Source organism: Sceloporus undulatus, chromosome 1 (genome assembly GCF_019175285.1).
Source record: "Sceloporus undulatus isolate JIND9_A2432 ecotype Alabama chromosome 1, SceUnd_v1.1, whole genome shotgun sequence".
Taxonomy (NCBI): domain Eukaryota; kingdom Metazoa; phylum Chordata; class Lepidosauria; order Squamata; family Phrynosomatidae; genus Sceloporus; species Sceloporus undulatus.
In genome coordinates, this window is record NC_056522.1 from 309,569,937 (window position 1) to 309,590,956 (window position 21,020).

The window sequence follows — 21,020 nt, forward strand, 5'->3', positions numbered from 1 at the left end:
AGCAAGATTTGTTCAGAGGAGGTTTACCAGTGCCTTCCCTGGGCTGAGAGCATGTGACTTGTCCGGTGTTACCCAGTGAGCTGGGAATTGAACCCTGGTTTCCAGAGTCATAGTCCAATAGTCAAACCACTACACTACACTAGGTTCACTTTATAGAAACAGTCATAGATAGTGCAAAAAGGGTCAGACAACCACATTCAGAAACACATGGGCTGTTCTAATTAGTCTTGGGAAGGTACTGATTGAAGTTGGACAACACACATTGACGTAGGAAAGCAGGGCTTGGGGAGAACAGAGGGGTAGTCTGAGCACTTGAAATCATCTTGGGTAAAATCAAGGCCTCTTTTTTTGGATCCACTGCACAAGCCTGATTGCAACATCCTTGACTAAGTTGCAGGGCAGTTTTCCAGTAGGGTGTTTGTAGTGATGTCAGACATTGGGAGAAGAGAATGCGACTTGGCAGTTCAAAGTCTGCAGAAAGTTCATCTTCACCTTTGGTCTCATGCCAAAAGAGTGAGACAACATGAATTTCCTAGAGTATAGACTGTTACATGCAACCTCTTCAGAGTGTGAAAAAATTACTTATTTGGATTGTTAATCTCATAATCCTGGTCAGGGTGGTGGAGGATCCTGGGAATTGTAGTCAGAGAGTAATTTTTCCAAAGCTCTGGCCTGCTGTCATCTTCCTTTCCCCATGTCTTAAGACCTCTGTGATTTTGTCTGGAAAGCAAGGAGGGACAAAATGGCGCAGTGGAAGCTTGAATGGGGCTTGAATATCTGCAAATTTCTGAGTTGTGTGTGGAGGTCCGGAACAGATCCCGTGAGTCGAGAGGGATGAGTGCACATTGATGGGGCTATATAAACAACAACAACAATAATATTAATAAGAAGAGCCAGCTTGGTGTAGTGGTTTGAGCATTGTTTCATCCCTGCTCTGCCATCAAAGCCAACGTGGCTGGACATGTTACACACTTACAGCCTCAGAAAACCCCATGATAGTTTTGTTTTAGTGGTCCATAAGTCAGAAAAGACTTGAAGGCACACCACACACAACACACAGTGATGATGAGAATCAAAATGCATTAGCCAATGCCAGAAACCTTCAAATTTTGCCTATTTTTAGCCTGTTTTATATAAGGGAATAAGTGCATTTATAAACGTCACTTGGTACCACTTCATAGTTTGTGTGCCACAGCTAAGAGGCTGAACTCACCTTTGCCTAAAGACTGCACAGCATACTGAGAACCTGTTCAAATTGCCTGGACACGTACACTGTGACAATTCTGTGTGGTTAAACATGATATAGAGATCATCCACATCCAGTGGGAGAAAGTTCCAGACAAACTACTTTGTCAGATTTATAAAACTCTGATGGCGCATAAGTTAGTGCATCTATTGCTTATGTATAATTCATGGAACTGAGCCAAATGTGTGATGCGAGTATACTATGTTCACAGTTTTCTGTTGTGTGTATGGGAGACATGCAGTATGGGACCATATACTGTATTTTCTGGTGTATAAGACTACTTTTTAAGCCAGGAAAATCTTCACAAAAGTCGGGGTCGTCTTATACGCCGGGTGTCATCTTATAGGGTGGGTGCTGAAACTTCCAAGCTGGACTGGGAGAATCTGCGGTCGCCGCATATGGTGGGGGGAGCTCAAAATGGCCACGGCCACATCCCCTCCATATGTGGCAACCAATGAAAGCAGGAAGGAGGGCGTGTACAAGTACGGTAGATAAAATCTTGGAGACAGGAGGGTGGGCAGGCAGGGAGAGCTGACCATCCAAGCAGCCTTTGCATACAACAAGTTTTCCTGCAAGTACTGCATTCAAAGCATTTGAATTAAAATTACCATATTGAAATCAAATCTGATTTTTTAAATTTTTATTTGGTGTGCGTTGGAGGAGGGATAGTCTTATACGGCGAGTATATCCCAAACATATTTTAACTGGAAAAGTTGGGGGTCGTCTTAACGCCCAGTCGTCTTATACGCCGGAAAAATACGGGTACATCACATTAAATGTTTGATCACAGTTGCTTCCCTTACTGGAAAAGACCTACATGTATGATAGCATTTAAAATACAGGGGACCCTTGTTTATGTGGGGGATCGGGATCCTTTCCAGACCCCCCATGTAAGGGAAATACCATGGGACCTCAAGTCCCACTGATTTTAATGGCGGTGTATGCAATGGGTGCATGCACCATTAAGAGAGCCAGGGTTCACCGTCTGTGTGACCTTGAGTCCTCATATAGTGAGCCCATGTATGGCGTGGGCATGCTGTATTGCCTTCTGTCTAGTAATTTTTCTGTCCAGAAAAGAGACACTGAACACCAATGAATGAATTGACCATATGGGAACTAATTTATTCAATTTCTTAAAAATTGTCTCCCCCCCCCCTTATAAAAAAAAAAAAAAGGGGGGGGGGGGGGGGGGGAAAGAAAGAAGTAAAAAGGGAAAGGAGGGAGCACTTAGAATATGAGCATGGGCTAGACATAGAGATTAATATAAGATAAGCATATTTTTAAAAATACATTTTCTTAGAGTTGATATCTATACAGCAAGTATTCATGTGTGGCCAGAGTAGCAAGTTCTTCTGACTGTTGAACTGACAGATGATGAATATTTATCTTTCCAACTTTACAAATTCTAAGGCTTCTAGGAACAGGACAAGTATGTAGGATCCAACCATATATTGAATAAAACAAACTGAATGCTGTATCACAATCATTTCCCTTAATAAAACATGGCTACCCCTACGGTTGTATTTCACAATTTTAGCCCCTTGGGGTCTGATCAGGCCAGTGATTATTCTTATCTCATGGCTGGCAGGACAGAACAAGCCACCAGGTTGCCCAGGGACATTTCTGAATATTCTCAACATCCCTGACCAGTGGAACAGTATGTTGAAGTCATTATATTGACAGCACGAGCCAATGTATCCTAAATGGACCATGAAAAAAAATTCAATGTATCCTAAATGGACCTTGAAGGAACAGGAAATTTTGGCATCACTCAGTATGTAGTTTGTAATGTAGGCTAACCGCCCATTTATATTTTAACCCTTGGTTGTAGAAACCAAGAGGTGTGTTCCATGTTTGCCTCTAAGCAAGCCACAATCCTGCCTTGAGTAGTGACTAGTACGGGCAATTTACTAAATTTAAGCAAAAATTAAACTAGGCAGCAACTTTTGTCTTTCCACAGACCAGCTTGCCAGGGGTTTTCCAAAGCTGCAATTGTTTTCAGAATATTACTGACCCATCTCAATTTTTCTTGTGTTAGTTTACTGAGCATGAGAGGATATAGGGATAATTCTTGGTCCCCTCCTCCATATTTTTTTCCTCAAGGGAAGAGTGCTAATAGGAATTTTCCTGTTTGAATCCCCTGACAAAGTTAAAGTCACAATTACATTTCCTGATGACTGACCAAAGGTCAGGGCTGATAGCAAGAGACAGACCCAGTACTAGGTTACAGCCAGAGCCAAGATCCCAAGGTTACTGCCGGTCAGTTTCAGAACTACAGACCTTCCTCCCACTCTCAATCTCTCCCTCTTTCTCGCTCTCGGATACTGACCTCCTCAGCACCAAAGAACCAGTGAGCAGTCGCTGTCATCCAGATGAGAGCAACTTGCAGATATGTAAGCACCTTTTTTGTAGTCTGTTATCCTTTGGATTTGGGAGACTAGGGTAATTATGTGGAGAAGAAAGATGGGATAGGGTCATTTTGAGAAACCATCCGCAGAAGATATTTCCTTCTCAGATTTTCAGAGATGTAAGTGAGGTTGCATTTGGTTAGTTTTTAAGAAACAGCCACATTAGTCTATTTCAGTATAAAAAAGGAAGGAAAATCAAGTCTTGTGACCCTTTAAGACTGACTAATTTATTTCAAAGACTATTGCTTGCATCTGATATCCATCTGAAGAAGCAGGCGATAGCCCATGAATGCTGAAAGAGGTGCCACAAGACTGCTTTTTCCTTCCCATATTAATTTTAAGAAACCATTTAAAAACTGAAACAAGAATGACTTGTCTGGTCAGTGTTCTTTTTAATTTAAAAAGTGGAAAACCCCTTCTTCTTGATTTCTTAAAATTCCTTTTGACAAATATATGATTTGTTGTTCTTTTAAACATTATCATTCTTATAACTTTTTTATTTTTGCTGCTGCCATTAAAATATTCCTGCTAGCCTTTAATACTAAGGATGGAGAAAATTTGTTTTCTGCTGTTCCAGAGGCTAAGGCTGCATCTACACTGCAGAAACAATCCAGGTTGACACCATTATAATTGCCATGGCTCTGTGCTATGGAATCCTGGGATTTGTAGTTTGTGAGACATTTAGCCTTCTCTGTCAGAGAGCTCAGGTGCCATAACAAATTACAAATCACAGGACTCCATCGCATTGGGGTCATGGCAGTTAAAGTGGTGTCAACCTGGATTATTTCTGCTGTGTAGATGCAGCCTAGGGCACGGAGCAATGGATTCAAACTACAGGAAAAGAGATTCCACCTCAACTTTAGCAGGAACTTCTTGACAATAAGAGCTGTTCGACAATGGAACAGACTCCCTCTGAGTTTGGTAGCATCTCCTTTGGAGGTTTTTAAACAGAGGCTGGATGGCCATCAGTCGGGGATGCTTTGGTTGTGAGTTCCTGCATGGCAGGAGATTGGACTGGATAGCCTTTGAGGTCTCTTCCAACTATGATTCAATGATTCTACAATATAAATTAACTAAAATAATAAATATATTTTTTAAAGATGCCACAAGAATATGTCATTTTTGCTTCAGAAGAATAATGTGGTAGCTACCCCTACGAAAATTGTTAACATAAGAGTTGGGGAAGTGGATGATCAATCTATAGAAAAATCATTTGTTTTGTTTTGTATTGAAAGGAAAAAGTTCACAAGGTTGAATTCAGTTTCATTTTGAGTATGATTTAATGTCAACACAATTATAATGTGATACATATATTGTTACTGTTATCATCATCTCTTTTGTCACCATCACAATCACAAGTTTGCTGCGGCACTGTTTTTGTTTCTCTTTTTAAAAATTCTTTCCTGGTGGTTTTCTTTTGGGTATACCATTGGTCTTAATGAAATAACAGAAAGATTCTTACTGGAACAAACAAAGAGGTGCATCATTTTCAGCATTTTGTTTCCATCACAGTGCAGTTTACAAAATGAAACACAAGAACAGAGCTTAGAAAAGATTTTTTTTTATAGTAGAGCGCCTTGTAGTCCCCAGCCAGCATGGCCACTGGCCTTGGACAATTGTGTAGGTTGTAGTCCAAATTCTCCCCCTCCCCACAAAACCCTGTTAATTTATTAATGGAAGTAAATTAAGAGCCAGCATGTTGTAGTGGCTTGAGCATTGGACTACAGCTCTGGGGACAAGGGTTCAAATCCTTGCTCAGCCATGGAAACCTGTTGGGTGACCTTGGGCAAGTCATACTCTCTCAGCCTCAGAGGAAGGCAAAAGCAAATATCCTCTGAACAAATGTTGTCAAGAAAAGCCTATGATAAGTTTGGTTTAGGGGCACCATAAATTGGAAGTGACTTGAAAGCACACAATAACAGCGCTGTGTACTGCAGGAGGATAACTGACTGTGGTATTCTGCATAAAACGGTCATAGTAATCCTGAGAAAAAGCCAAGGCTTCAACCAAATGGATGAAGGACTTTGTGCAATATATTCCCTTCGTTAAATCTAATCTTAAATCTTAAATTAACTATACCTGCAGCAACTGAAAATTGGTAGCTCTCCTGAAAGAGCAGGTCAGTGAATTACAGCTACATGTTGTGTCTCTTCAATGCAACAGAGAAGAGGAAGACTTTCTGGACAGAACACAGGGAGAATTGGTTATACAAAACCAACTGGAAGAAACTGCCAAGAAAAATAAAGAGGCCTGGAATAGTGAGGAAACACCATGGAGAACAGTCACTGTCTGGAGCAGACTATATAGAAGGGATTCAGAACCTCTCCAACTAAGTGGTCACTTCTACATCTTCAGGAGGATATCAGCAATGAAAATGCACAAACAGGAAACCATCAACAAGGGACACCACATGTCAAGGAAGGAGTTAAATTAGCCACCAGCCACAACAAGAAGAAAAGAAAGGTGCTGGTGGTTGGACACTTGTTGCTCAGGGGTGTACAGGCACCTGTTTGCCATCCTGACAAGTTGTATCAGGAAAAGTGCCATTCCTGGCATACACATCTGGTATGTGACTGACAACTTGCCAAAACTAATCAAGAACACAGATGGGTATGCCCTTCCTTCTTATTCATGTGGGTACTAATGACACAGCCAGTAACACCTTTGATCTTAACACCTCTGACAGGTACAGATAGTATTCTCATTATTTCTGCCAGTGAAGAAGGGCAGGAAGGGACAGGAAGATAGTAAATGCAGATGGTGTAGATAGAAGAAATTTGGCTTCTAGTGCCATACTCTTCAGTTCTTAGACAGAGGACTATTGGCTATAGATGGGTTCACCTCACAGAGACTGGGAAAATGTCTTTGGTAGTAGCATGGCAAATCGGATCAAGAGATGATAGCTCAAATATCAGTCCAAAAGCCAGCCCTAGACACCAGGAATTCTAGAGAAGCTGAGGGAGAGAATGGGCTCCACAGAAAAATAGACAATAATTTGATAGGTGAGAACAAACAAAGCTTCAGTTGTCTATACACCAATGCACAGAGATTGGGAAACAAACAATATGAGCTTGGAGTAGTAGTGCAGGGAAGTAAATATTAATTTATAGACATAATGGAGGCCAGGTGGAAAGTCTCCCATAATTGGAATATTACGATTAAAGAGTATAATTTATTCAGAAAGAATAGATGTGCAAAAAGGAGGGAGAGTAGCATTATATGTCAGGACAAGTTCAGTTGTGCAGCGATCCATGCAAGTGATCAAACTGAACCAGTGGAGAGCAGTTGGGTAAAAATAAATAGAAAAATAAATAATTGTGATAGGAGATTTCTACAAGCCACCAAACTAAGAAGAGGTAGTGGATGATGAGGTAGTGATTGTGGCTGCAGCAGACCCTTGCTAACTGGTATTATACCTGACTCTGCCTTCATGCAGATAAACTGTTCTCTGCAACAGTTGCCTTGATTCAAGGAGCTGCTGCTTGAGCTCACAAAGAGAGAGAGAGAGAGAGAGAGAAAACCCAGAAGGATGAACTTTAATAACCTCTTCTTTTTGTTCTCCTTCCCAAGGACCAAATACATCCTGCAGGCAGGGAGAGGAGGGTACCCTATCCATTCTGGGATCTAAGGGTAGCTAGAAAGACAACCCATCCTCTCTCTTTTTGCTCCTTGGGCTGCTGCTACAAGCTGTTCAGGCCATTCCAGGAGTGGGTGGTTGGAAGAAAAAATGACTGCAAGGAAGAAAAGTACTGAAGGAGAAAGGTAGATAAACTCAGAGAGAAGCAACAGGTTTTGAGGTAAGAAGGACAGAACTTGGGGTTCTGGATTGCTACTGTGGAATTGGCTCCCTTCCTCTCCCTGAAAGGCTTGGGATGAGAATTTTCATTGTTCAAGAGCAGGGAAGATGTATTTTCAGACAAAAGGTGCCTTTCAACCCTTTCAGATTTCTTGTTTTTATGTTTAATGGGGAACAAGTAGGGGGTTGTGTTCTGTAAAACATCTGCAAGATTAGAAGGACAGGAGATGCCAGGACTTAATCACTGCACTCAGATAGAAAGCTTCTATAAGTAATAATCATAAGAACATAAGAAGAGTGAAGTAGAATCAGGCCCAAATGTCCATCTGGTTCAGCATTCTGTTTTCACAGTGATCAAAGAGGAATATAGGAAGTTTACAGCAAGGAATGTATGCACTAGCACTCACTGATCATTGTTCCCCAGCAACCGCTATACAGTGGGCCTTGGGATTTGGTTCCAAGACCTGCAGTGGATACCAAAATCCATGGATGCTAAAGTCTCATTATATACAGTGGGATATTAAAATGGTGTTCCTTATATGAAATGGCAAAATCAACATTTGCTTTATGGATTTAATTTTTTTTCCAAGCCATAAAAGGTTGAATCCATGGACAGAGAATCTGTGGATACTGAGGGCCAACCATAGCCAATATGTTTAGCAGTTATTCGTTATCTTCCATGAAGTTGTCTAATCCTCATTTTAAGGCTGTAAAAGTTGGTGGCCATCACAACATCATAGGGTAGAAAATTCCATGGCATAACTATATGTGTAAAAAAGCATTTCCTTTTATCTGTTTTGAATTTCTCATCATTTTGCTTTATTGGATGCCCCAGCATTATAATAGTGGTACAGCTAGATTTAAGAGATTATCAAATCTCCTAAATGGGGACAGCTTTGGTCTCTGGTGGATGATGTGTACTGGGATTGGGAACAGGGGGAGTGTGTCCCTGTTGGTTCTGCTGGACATCTTGGTGGCTTTTGATATCATGGTATCACTTCTATAATAATAATAATAATAATAATAATAATAATAATAATAATAATAATAATTTTTTTATTTATATCCCGCCCTTCCAACGATCAGGGCGGCTTACATCAGAGTTAAAAACAACAATCAATACAGAGAAAAGGTTAAAATACAAATACAATACAGACAACCATTACAAAAAATAATAAACAAAAAGCCCCATAGCCCAACCTCTTGGCCACGGAAGAGGAGGGAGGCCCGCAGGATTTTTATTCAGGGAATGCCTGTTGAAACAGGAAGGTTTTTAGGTCCTTCCTGAATTGGGCCAGGGTGGTAGTCGAGCGGAGCTCAGTGGGCAGCGTATTCCAAAGGGCTGGGGCAGCCGTGGAGAATGTCCTCCGTGTGGTGGAGGCTAATCTAGCCCCTGGCACCCTAAGTAGTTGCTGCCCAGACGTTCTGAGGGTGCGAGGCGGAATGTACGGGGAGAGGCGGTCCTTTAGGTATCCTGGGCCCAAGCCATTTAGGGCTTTATAGGTAATCACCAACACCTTATATTGAGCTCGGAAGCGGATGGGCAGCCAATGGAGATCTTTCAAAACCGGTGTTATATGGCTGGTCCTGGGGGCACCAGTGACCAGCCGGGCTGCCATATTCTGCACCATTTGAAGCTTCCGAGTTTGGTATAAGGGTTGCCCCATGTAGAGTACATTGCAGAAATCCAGTCTTTTAAACTGCCTGCCTCTCTTGGATGGTACTTGGGGCACTGTTGTACAGTAGTTCTAGTCTTTTTTGGGGTGGAGAGGCAGTGGCAGCAAACTCAGAAGGTGATGTAGGTGGATTCCTATTTCATCACAGGGCTATTGGAGTCCCTCAGGGCTCACTTCCTCCCCACACACTATTCAACATATACATGAAACTGCTTGAAGAGGTTATCTGGCATTTCCTTCCCTCTAATCTGAAAAAAACAGTGTCTGTTATCAGTAATGGACTGAATAAAGGTAAACAAATTGAAGCTTAATCCAGACAAGGTAGAGGTCCTTCTGGTCAGGTGAAGACAGATCAGGGAATAGGGATACAGTGTATACTGGATGGAGCAAGGATCCTCTGAAATTTCAGGGTTATAGTTTGAGTGTACTCCTGGATACATCCCTGAGCCTGGAAGCTCAAGTTTCAGTGGGGCCAGGATTGCAAGTATGCCAGAATCAGCTTTTCCTTGAGATGTCAGGTTGGGCTATTATATTTATTTATTTAAGGGATTTATATCCTGCCTTTCTCTCAAAATGAGGTTCAAGGTTATATTGATATATGCCTTGATTACATCCTGTTTGGATGTCAGTAACACAGGAGATTATCACACATCTGGGCATTGGCTGGGTATGGGAAAAGACCACATAAAAATGGATATTATTGTACACCTTTGTGCCCAGTTTGGAGACATCATGTACCCAATCTGGCCCACACAAAGAATGGGAAAGTCCTTTTTTTGCAAGAGCTGGGTCGGGTACATGATGCCTCTGAGCTGGACGTGGAGGTGTGTGATTACATCTGTTTATAAGCAATTATTGTCCATACCCAGCCCGTGCCTAGCTTGGGAGAAAAATGCAATATCTCCAGTGATACATAATGATAACTTTTTACAATCATATCATAGATATGTTATTATTCAGTGTTCATAATTTAAATCAGTCTTTTCATGATAACAATTACAGTATTGTTATTTCACTTCTTTCCAGATTGTATTGAACATTTTTAATTTGATTGTTTTTCTTTGAGATTCCTCTTTCTTGACTTACATCTGTACCTTCTTTCTTCTCACAATTTTACTATATAGTATTTTATTATGATGATATCCTATTTATAATTGTAATTTGGTTACACCTCTTTAAAATTCTTATTTAAATAACTTTTGATTAATTTCCTAGTATTCTTTGATTTAGATTTCCTGCATGGCAGGGGCTTGGACTGGATGGCCCTTGTGGTCTCTTCCAACTCTATGATTCTATGATTCTATTCTGATCTTTTCACGTTTATTTGTTAATATTTGCTAGGCTTGTTCATTTTTTGCTCGAATAAGTTTGGATTGGCTTCCAATCTTCTTCCACTTGTTTTAATGAAGGCTCTCTTATAAGAGCAGTTAATATGTCAAGGTCTATCATTTATCTTAGTTTTATTAACCACTCTTCCAATGCAGGGATCTTCTCTTTTCCCTCAATACTTGGCCCACCAGAAACTAGTTTGGCTGCTTCTCTGCTAACTTTCCACCAGCTGGCAAAGACCTTTCTTTTAAACCTGGGCTTTGAGTGCCGGTTGCTGCAGAGAGTGTTTCAATTTTGGTTGTGTTGTATTTTGTATTACAGTATTATAATTTTAAATATAATTTAACTGGCTTTAAAAATGGTTTAAAATTAATATTTTGTAATATGATTGTGTAATTGATTTTTTAACTTTGTACTGGTCATTGTTTTAACTGCATTTTTAAAATTCAGATTGTGTCACCTTGGATCCCATATTGAGAGATTTGTGGGATATTACGTAGATAAAGACTTTCCCTAAATCGCCAGGAGACAAGGGGTCTTCCTGCATTTTGATAACATTTTTTCAAGTCTTCCATACAGAAGCCATGATTGGATTAATAGGTCATCTTCTTTGAAAGCAAACTTTTTAAAAAAAAACCACACACACCTTTCTGTTTAATTATGTATTCCAAAGAGCAAAGGGGACTGGAAGCACCCAACAGATACAATGTAGAAAAGAAAGATGATTTTATTATAGAAAATAGCCAAAATGTGTTGGCGTTGGACTATTTTCAAGAACAAAAGAAATCATCTTCCTTTTCTAAATCTTGAGACTTTTTCTCTTTTCTAGACCATTTAACTGTACATACCCCAACCCTGCAGTTGTCTTCACCATTATGTGGAATACTTTAGCATATTTTGTTGGCAAGAGGAATTGTCTTCAGCTTGTTTTGATGCAGGAGACCTGGATACGACCTCCTCTCTGTGAGATGCATTTCAGCTGAGAATCATACCTGAGAAGGCTGGTATAATGTTTCTGGCAGATTCATTCTTGGATCAAGGCCAGATTTATTAAAATGTCCTGAACTAAGTATTGACAATCCATTCCAGGTTTCCTTTTGAATACCTGAAAAGGGAAGGACAGTTGTTCTTTTGCCTTAAACAGAAAGAGCCATAAGAATAAAATCTGCATCTTCTAAGTTTGTGACAAATCTAAAACTTTACTTCTAAGAATTTCAAGCCTCTCAACACATTCGATAGTGGAGAAATAATTGCAAGAGACTGGAATGATGTTTTAAAAGAGAGAAGGGAACAATATGTAAAGGAAATAATTGCAATTGCCCATCTGCTTCATAGGATGTGTCAGTTTCTTGGCACACCTTTCCCTTTCATTTGTATTTTTCCCCTCCTTTCTTACCAAAGAGTTTGAGGTGGTATACATTGTTCTCTCCAAGCTGAGTTTTACAACAACACTGTCTGTAGATTTAGTTGGGAGAAAATGACTGCTCTCCTCAGCACTACTCCAGTGCTCCAACCACTATTCCATATTCCATGCAGGTTAAACTTCTGAGTTGAGTGATACTGTATATACTGTGAGGTGGGATGGAGAGAAGAGTCGGAGATTGAAAACAATACCTTTTGGATGGTAATTTCAGAATCCCCTGGCCATTCTGGCTGGGGATACTGAAGCTGAAATCCAAACACTAACATTTTCATGCCATGTCAACTGAAATACTTTTGTACAGGTTTGTCCTGTGGCACACATACAGAATTGTTTAGTAGTTGATGATCTTTTGTTAACTAGTTTCTCCAGAATCGTTACACCCCAGATCTAAGTCACAAGGTTAGCATATGGGGATGGGGAATCACACTGCTTCAATATTTCTAAATAGTGAGAAATTGGTGAGCTAGACCATTCATGAAGCAACTTGAGAAAAAGGGTACTAGAGAAATTAAGAGGAACAACTTAAGGAAAAAGCTTTGTGAGAATATTTTGCTTCCCTCCTGTAGATCCTTAGAGGAAGTGAGGAAGCCTTTTAGGGAGCTTGTGAAAATTTTGCTTTGTGGTACAAAAATAAGAGGAATTAACTTGAGTGAAAGGCCACAGTGGCACCAGCCTGCTCTATGCAGAGAAAATGAGCATGGATTGTGTATTCCTATTTAGCTTTGGCGTCTTGTTTTCCTCCCTTGGTGCTTATAGAGATGTGGAAAATTTCCCTATGCTGTAATTTTCCATGGAATAATTTTCACAAATATCTGTCAATCAATCAGTCATCTATATTTATCCATAGTTATCTGGGTTATTGTACTTCAACCAGTCTTTTGGTGAACCAGAATGATCAACTAGTTGTTTTAGTTGCATAACATTTAAACCAAATGTGCAAAATCATATAACATTATTCAGACTACTGGAAAAATTTCCTGGTAATTAGGTTAAACTTTCCTGGAAGTCTAATCTACAGACTGCACAACTGATGAAGGGCAGGAGTAGCTGACTATCATTTAAGCCAAAACCCAAATATTTTCACTGTGGCATTTATGTCCATTGTGGCTTGTATTGCAGTAGGAGGAGGAGCTACTTTTTTAGTTGTCTTTGGATGTGTGATATATAAACTGCTTGTAAGCACTTAGGAGAAAAACACCCTACACAGGGTGTGCAATGGGATACATTCCCCCATTATGTCAATACTGGCAGTCCTCCTTGCTTTGCAATGTTTTGGAGAGTTAGCAAGCAAGAAATACTGTTAATTGTAATCTAACCAAAGTATTTTACAAGGATTAGATGTGAATTTGCCATCTGTATGAAGTAGTAGCACCCTGTAGCTGTGCTGCTCAAAGTGGTGGCCTGGAGACAGGTGCTAGTCTGTGAGCACTACAGTATGCACTACAGTATGCAGCAATCTGCCAGGAAAGAAAGAAACAGTGGTAGTCAATGGGCACAAATAGAGTGCCAGTCCCTGGCACACCAGGGGGGAAAAACCTGGCATGTATCTGAATCTCATGTGAGCCATTAGTTGAATCAGACATTCTGCTTTCAGGGAACATGCACCACATTGACTCATCTGCTGAGGAATCTGCCAGCATCTGCTGTAGAACCTTAAAAATAACAGAGGATTTATTTATTTATATTGGTCAAGAGCAGGTGAAGCCCCATCTAAAATCCTCTTCTACCGAACAGCTGTTAGGGCTTGGGAGGGGCCACCGCTACTGCTGCTTACCAGTCAGAAAGGGAAGGAGTGGGGCAGGAAGTCAAACAATGAACAAGAATCAGCTGGTCTCTGCGCAAAGCAGTGGCATCACTAGGGAGGTCTGTAGGGTGTGATTCGCACTGGCTGACACCCCAGAGGAAGGGTCACACCTGGTCGGGCCCTCCTTCCATTGCTGGGTAAGGAGGAGTGAACCTGCCACTCTCAGCTTTGCCGCTGTGACGGCTTTCTCCTGAGGAGGAAGCCGTGGTAATGGAGAAGGGCGAGCTCATCCCTCCAGGCTTTGCTGTGGCAGTGGCTTATTCCTCAAGAGGAGGTCGCTTCCACAGCAAATGAGAAGAATGAGTGAGCCCTTCTGGCCACTGTCACTCCTCCCCATAGCCCTCCTGGCAGACCTTTCCCTTCACTGAGTGACACTGGGGGGGGGATGCCACTGGTTCAGAAGGAGAAGGAAATGGCAGTGAGCTCAAGAGATGTCTGGCACCCACCTATCAGAAGCATTGCTAGGGGGATGCAGGGTGTGTGGACCACACTGGATCATCCGGTGGGGTGGTACACCCGAGGAGGGGCCTACCTTCTGAATCTGGCGTGGTGTTTGGGACTGAAGTCCAGTGGGACTGAAGGCTTCAGGAGGAGGGTGTGGCAGAGCTTTCAGAGTCTGGTGTGGCAGTAATCATGCAGGACTCTGGTGGGGGAACAGTCTGGCTGGACAGTTTGCCCGTCCTCTCCTGCACCAGGTGACACCAACCCTTGTGACACCACTGCCACTTATCATCTCCCCTCAGAGCTGCATCTTATCTCCTTTCTCTTCCCCACTGCTAGGCAGTAGCAGCGATGGCCCATTACAGGGCATGATAACATTGCACAGAATAGCATCTCCATCCAAAAAAGACACATGCATATAGATAAGCCACATGTAGCACACACATGCCACTAACACGATTCTGACTATTGTGCAGACTTCCCATGGGGACTATTCTTATTGAGTGGCTCTTTATTGTTTCACCTGAATGTTTACTACAGTGGAGGAATAGTGCTGGTGGGCTTATTGTCTGTTTGTTTTAGGGAAGCTGTCCTTCATTTTTAAATTCTTCTTGTGGGTGCACCTCTTACTGCTTTGATAGAAATTCTGGGGTAACCAAAGCACTATTTAAAACCGCTGTTTTGGTTGGGATCGTGTCATGTATGGTTTTCATATTCTAGTATGGTACATTGCATTCTGAACCGATTGTATCAAACAATCAATTATGTAGGTGATAAACACTCAGAATTCAGTAGAGTTCTGTTAAAATTGCTTCCATCAGCTTAGGCATTTTTAAAAACCAAAAGGAATAGATGTATGTGATGAAGGATCAGGAAGGTTTTTTAAAATATCGCATTAATCTGTATTGTTTTTAATGTGTTGTCAGCTGCCTTGAGTCCCATTGTTGGGGAAAAGGTGGAATATGAATGAATGAATGAATGAATGAATGACTTTAGTCTGTGCAGAGACCCTACTTGGAAAAGGTAGAATGAAATCCAAATTACACATACATAATAACTTCCCACTGACATTTTAAAAATTAAAAATGCTAAGGAAAAAATTAAAAATAGAGCCAGTGTGTCATATTGGTTTGAGTGTTGGAGTAGGACTGCAGGAGATAAGGGTTCAAACTCTTACGCCCTTATCAGACGACGGGTTTTGCAGCTCCAATCCGGAGTCACTCGCTCCAATCCGGAGTCACTAATGGTCCAACCATGCGAATTCACGTTAAAACGTGATGTATTATCACATGTGATCGTTTTCTATGGGGAGCAGTTCTGAGCCAGATCCAAAGTCAATCCAAAGTGACTCCTGATGTAGGTGAATTCGGTAACAAGCGAATTCACAAAAATAGTTTCCAAGCTCACTTCAATTTCAATCTGAATTGCTCTGGTGTGGAAGATCACCCTGATCTCACCCCCCCCCTTGGCCCCTTTCATCCTGCTCCTGCATCCTCCTCCTCCTCATTCACCCCGATCCAGTTCTCTCTGGCTCCTTTCGTCCTGCTCCTTCGTCCTTCTCCTCCTCCTGCACCCCGATCTAGCTCTCCCTGGCCCCTTTAGTCCTACTCCTTCATCCACCTCTTTCTCCTGCACCCCGACCCAGCTCTCCCTGGCCCCTTTCATACTGCTCCTTCATCCTCCTACACCCCGATCTCGCCCCCAGTGAACCCCTGTGTCCTGGTGCTTCATCCTCCTCCTCCTCCATCACCCCGATCCTGCTCTCACTGGCCTCCTGTGTCCTGGTGCTAAGGAGGGGGCAAACGGAGGAAGCAGGGAAGTATGACAGTGTCCAGAGCCCCACTGAGTATGTGCAAGGGTGCCAATTTGAATTGTTGAATCCGTCTGGTGTGGTAATTTATTTTGCATTCGTTCAGCTTTGCCTCAGTAATGAGCACAATTTCGTCCTTCACGTGTGATAATTAATCATGTGAATTGCCTTGGATTCAAAGTGACTCTGCTTCCCCCTCACTTCGGAAAGGCTCTGGGTTGGAGTTCCAGGTTCATGTGTGATAAGGGCCTTAGTCAGCTGTGGAAATCCCCTGTCAGACCTTGGGCGAGTTGCACTCTTTCAGCCTCAGAGGAAGGCAATGACAAACTTCTTCTGAATAAATCTTGCCCACGAAACCCTGTGACAGGGTTGCCATAAGTCAGAGTGGACTTGAAGGCACATTATAGCTTTTTAAAAAGTGGAAAGCAGTAGGAGACTGTGATGGTGAGCAAAAAGAAAGATAGAGACTGCTTATTATTCCACTTTTTGTCATTTCCTCTGTCAGTTTTGCTCAGTGTAATACTGCTTATCCCATTTCCCTGTCATCGTTTCTCTTTATGAAGAAAAGAGAGATATGTATATTTTTATCTAAGCTGGAGAAAGCAACTGAGGACCGAAAGGTTTTGACAAGGCAGTCAGCCTCAAGGGACAAGTTTAAACTATAATGTGGAAAAGCTATTGTTAGACTATAACTCTCACAACCCCTTGGGAGGTTTCTGGCCACTGGCTGCAGTGTTTGTGGATTCTAGGGGTACCTCTACACTGTAGAAATAATGCAGTTTGACACCACTTTAAGTACTGTAGCAGCATCCAATGGAATCTTGAAATTTGTAGTTTCACAAGGTCTTTGGCTTTCTCTGACGAAGAGTGCTGGTGCCTCACAAAACTACAAATCCCAGGATTCTGTAGGATGGAACCATGACAGTTAAAGTAGTGTGAATCTGAATTATTTCTACAGTGTAGATGTACCCTGAGACTTTCAAGCCAACTTTTCTCTCCTTAATCTTGGATGTAAACAGTTCCTCCTTCACCTATCCCAGCTAGCTCTCTGCTCAAGACCATAGATCCCTTACATATTACTTTTCATTTATGTAGATACATACAGACAAATGCACATATAATGGAGGGAATGGTTTTAGTCCTTACAGAACTGGCTGTGAGGAGATGACAACAAAACCAAAGCTCTTGTAAATGAAGGGATCAGAGACTTTATTTTGGGGCAGGGGGGGAAGAACCATTAAGCTGCTTGGGGTATGAATGATGAACCCAAAGTGAAGCACTTTGGATCATTTGGCTTGTCCTGGTAATGATGACTTACGGTACATCTGAGATGGCAAAAAGAACTGAACATTGGACCTTTGCTCTCTGAGTTGTTCAGCTGCTTCTAGGCAGGGGTGGGGATTGGGCATGGTGCCAACATGTCTTGGAAGTACTTGGCGCCTGATCCGAGACACCAGTGTGACTGCAAACCAAGAAATATTATGCTTCTCTCAGCCTTTCACCTACATTTACTTCCCCATGGGTTGTGCTGTTCACTCTTGTTGTGCTTTTGAGAAGAATGCTTCCCTAATAGGCTGTCTTTTTGGCTTCTGGGGCTGGTACTGTAAGAACAACAACTGGCAAAGCAGGGCATCCCATCACCAGTTTCCAGGGATGTTTAACTACAGTATGTATAATTTTAACTAGATTAAAGTAAGGAAATTTCAGATCAGCTTTGCCAGACCTCTGTAGCCAATCTTGTGCTCTTTGTGCCTGGACTTTTAAATATTTCCAGTGGTTTCCAGTTATATCTTCAGCAAAGAGCCCTTTTTTCCAGTACATTTAAGGAGATAACCCTTTGGGTACTGAAGCAAGCAGGAATTGGGTTGAGTCCTACTGCAGAGATAAGGGTCAGGTAGGATAAGCAAAGGAATCACTGGAATAACAAGATGGAAGAGGGAGCATCTGTGCTTTGTATTCTCTTGTGACAAGCTGAATCTGCAAGGTAGGACCAAATTTACTGCAGGATGAACAGTTGGTTTCAGCCGATATCCATTCCCAAAGCAGAGACTTGGCTTGGTACTGAAGATGGACATTGACCAGGTGAAAAACATAGTGTAAATGGTGGGCGGTATGCTTTTGAAAACTACAACCCTCTTTGTGCTGTTGACAAAGGTGATGGTAGATTAGAATAAAATAATAAGTAGTTATTTGTTCAGACTTGCAGAGGTAAGTGGCCGTATTATGTCAAGTTGGCTTTGACTTATAGCGACCCTATGAATGAGAGACCTCCAAATCACTCTGTTATTTGTAACCAACTCCGTTCTGCAAACTCAGGGCAGTTGCTTCTTTATCTTGCTCTGAGGGCTGCAAATTTCAAGTACAGAAAAATGTTATAATCTTTGAGTTAGGCATGAATCTTTTTACTTCTTTATCCAGGTTTTACTAAACCTTGTAAACATGCTGAACATTTGATCCTTACAATTATGTATTTTCCTTTTTGGAGGGGGGAATATCTGTCAAGACTAGTGTACAGTTGATCTTCGTGGTTTTAATGCCACCATCCTCCTTTTCTCTCTTATTTACCATTTTGGCTGACAAAGAGTTTTGGAGAACTCAAAAGGTTGCACATTATTTTATGAACATGTATTGGCCTAAGAAATGCATTCCCAGTAACAGATTTTACCAAAATTGTCTTGTTTTACCTTAATACACGGAAACTGGTCTGTAACATTGATTTCTTACCTATAGAATGATTACAATGTATTTATATTTTTTGCATGTTATGTCCATTCCCCAGTACAGTATATTCAGTATATTGACTTTTTAAAACGTGTGTGAAGGAGCGTAAATAGAACAAATATTTACCATTACTGTCGTACAGCTCTTACTGTCTTTCTGTTAGCTGGCAAAACATCTTTATATTCTTGGAGGTTTTTGGCTGTTGAGGAAAGAGCTAATGGATTGATACTGTGTGTGTTTTTAATCAACACATTTTCAATTGCTTTTAAATATGACACTTTTATTATTATAGTATGTATAAGTAAACATTTGTACTTCAACATGATAACCTTTTGTCTGCTTTCAACTCTACCTTGTTTCTTCCTATATCTGTTTTAAGTTTGCTGTGAGCTGCATTTGGTGCCATTCCTGGAAAGAAGTGAGGGGATCAATTTTTAAAAAAATATATGTTGCTCACAAGTCCTGACTGTTAGGTTACCCTTAGGTTCATAAGCACTGCAACTAGAATATACCTGTTCTGGCAAAGCATTATGCTTGCAAACGGATGAGGCATGGGATTGTTATATAGCCTTGATTTTAAGAATTATCCATTATTTCATAAAGTATACACCTGTTCAACATAATGTATATCTTTTGTTTCAGATTCCTCACTCCTCGTTTTGGAATTTTTGGTCAGGCAGCGCTAAATAAGGATCAGCAGGTTGGAGTTGTTTGTGGATCCACCAAGGTAAAATGGAAATGCAGCATTTAGGAAAAGGCTTCAGTAAAGTTTCTTTCTTAAAAAGTAAGAAACTCCTTAAATTGTAGCCATCCTTAGTCTGAAACAGGGAAAATAAACTAGTGGATTTATAGTCTTCTTTTTGGACCTAAAAATTTAGGATGCATTTTTGCAACTATGACATATCTTTGTTTGTATAAATTTTCAAGGGGATTAAAAGGACATTGCCTTATTATTTCTAGCTTGAATTCACTCCCTTGGGCAGAATAAGCAAAGAAATGTTGTTCATTACTCATCAGTAGTTCATAAGGCATTGGCTGCAGATGTGCTGTAGGCTGTACAATGTAGGGACTTGTATGCTTTCCACTGTGACCTCATATGCCCACAGCTCCTGCATCCTTTTTTGATGCTCTTCTTTGTGTTGGTGTTCATCTCTCCCTACATAGCTTTCTAGACCTCTTTCCACGTACTCATTTCTGAAGTGCAGTTATTTGACCAATTCAGACAATGCCTACATTTATATGGAGTGCCAGAATTCTGGCTTGTCCAGGATAATGTGGCATACTGAGGCCCAATGCCAAGCAGGCTGAGCAAATCACCACACATCCCATCTATGATTTATTTACCGTGAAGTTTCCACCCAGCAATTTGATTTGTCTCTTCTCCTAAAATCTAGTTTTAGGTTGATTTCTCTGGCTTTTGGGGGGAGCGACAAGCCAGATTATCAGGTTTAAGTGGTAAACCATGAACAAAAAGTCTGTGGTTGTTCAACTGTTCCTATTTGTAGCTGGAGCAAACAGGCAGCAAGCATTAGTGTTCTGCCCTGCCCCTGACAAAGCAGAATCCTTTATAATTCTGGATTCTTGTTGTGTGCAAGGGAACAAGGAATACTTTTCAACAACTGTTTGTGATTCTAGAGTTTACTGAATGAGCCCTTTGGCCCCATCTAGGTCAGGTGTATCAAAAATCTCCAGTTGTTTAAAGGACCATTTCTCAGTCTTGTAGACTTCAACATCCAAACACTTTCTTTATAAAAAGAAATAAGCACACTTTTAATCACTGTTGCTGTCACAAGTGGCCATTACACAGTAACTAGTAATAACTAGGACATTTCTTTCTGTCATCTAATTACTTGCAGGTGCTTAAATTTCTTGTATAAATTAAGATTTACCAGAAGCATATAATACATAGCATAGAATACTAAAGTAGTCCAAGCGTAGGAAGTTTATATCCAAAGACAAATTGGTGCCATACAAATACAGGTTGAATCTTTCTTATCTAAAATGCTTGGGACAAGAAATGTTTTGGATTTTTTTTTTTGGGGGGGGGTGACTTTTGAATAATTGTATTTGCATAATGAGATATCTTGGAGAATGGGACCCAAGTCTAAACACAAAATGCATTAATGTTTCATATATATCTTATCCAGTGGGCCCTTGTAATCCATTAGGATTTGGTTCCAGAATCTGTGAAATGGTGTCTCTTATATAAAATGACAAAATCAAGGTTTGCTTTTTGAAATTTATATTTATTAACTATTTTCAAACTGTGGATAGTTGCATCTGTGGATAAATAATCTGTGGGTGTAGAGGGATGTACACATAGCCTGGAGATAATTTTAAACAATAACTTTGTGAATGAAAGAAAG

The 21,020-nt window shown here is 41.0% G+C and overlaps 1 protein-coding gene across 9 annotated transcripts in view; it reads left to right on the plus strand.

Annotated features, from left to right (window-relative positions):
* The window catches only part of NR1H3 (nuclear receptor subfamily 1 group H member 3), a 62,118-nt gene that overhangs the window by 12,616 nt on the left and 28,482 nt on the right, over positions 1–21,020 (plus strand). For 2 of the 9 annotated variants that reach the window (XM_042452247.1, XM_042452317.1), the window contains exon 2: positions 19,297–19,381. The gene's annotated coding sequence lies outside the window, so the exon portion shown is untranslated. Of the gene's footprint in view, positions 1–3,583; positions 3,640–5,817; positions 6,220–7,224; positions 7,452–17,451; positions 17,600–17,641; positions 17,918–17,990; positions 18,016–19,296; positions 19,439–21,020 lie in introns of those variants that run through there. The other 7 variants (XM_042452274.1, XM_042452255.1, XM_042452293.1 and 4 more) reach the window with 7 other exon arrangements.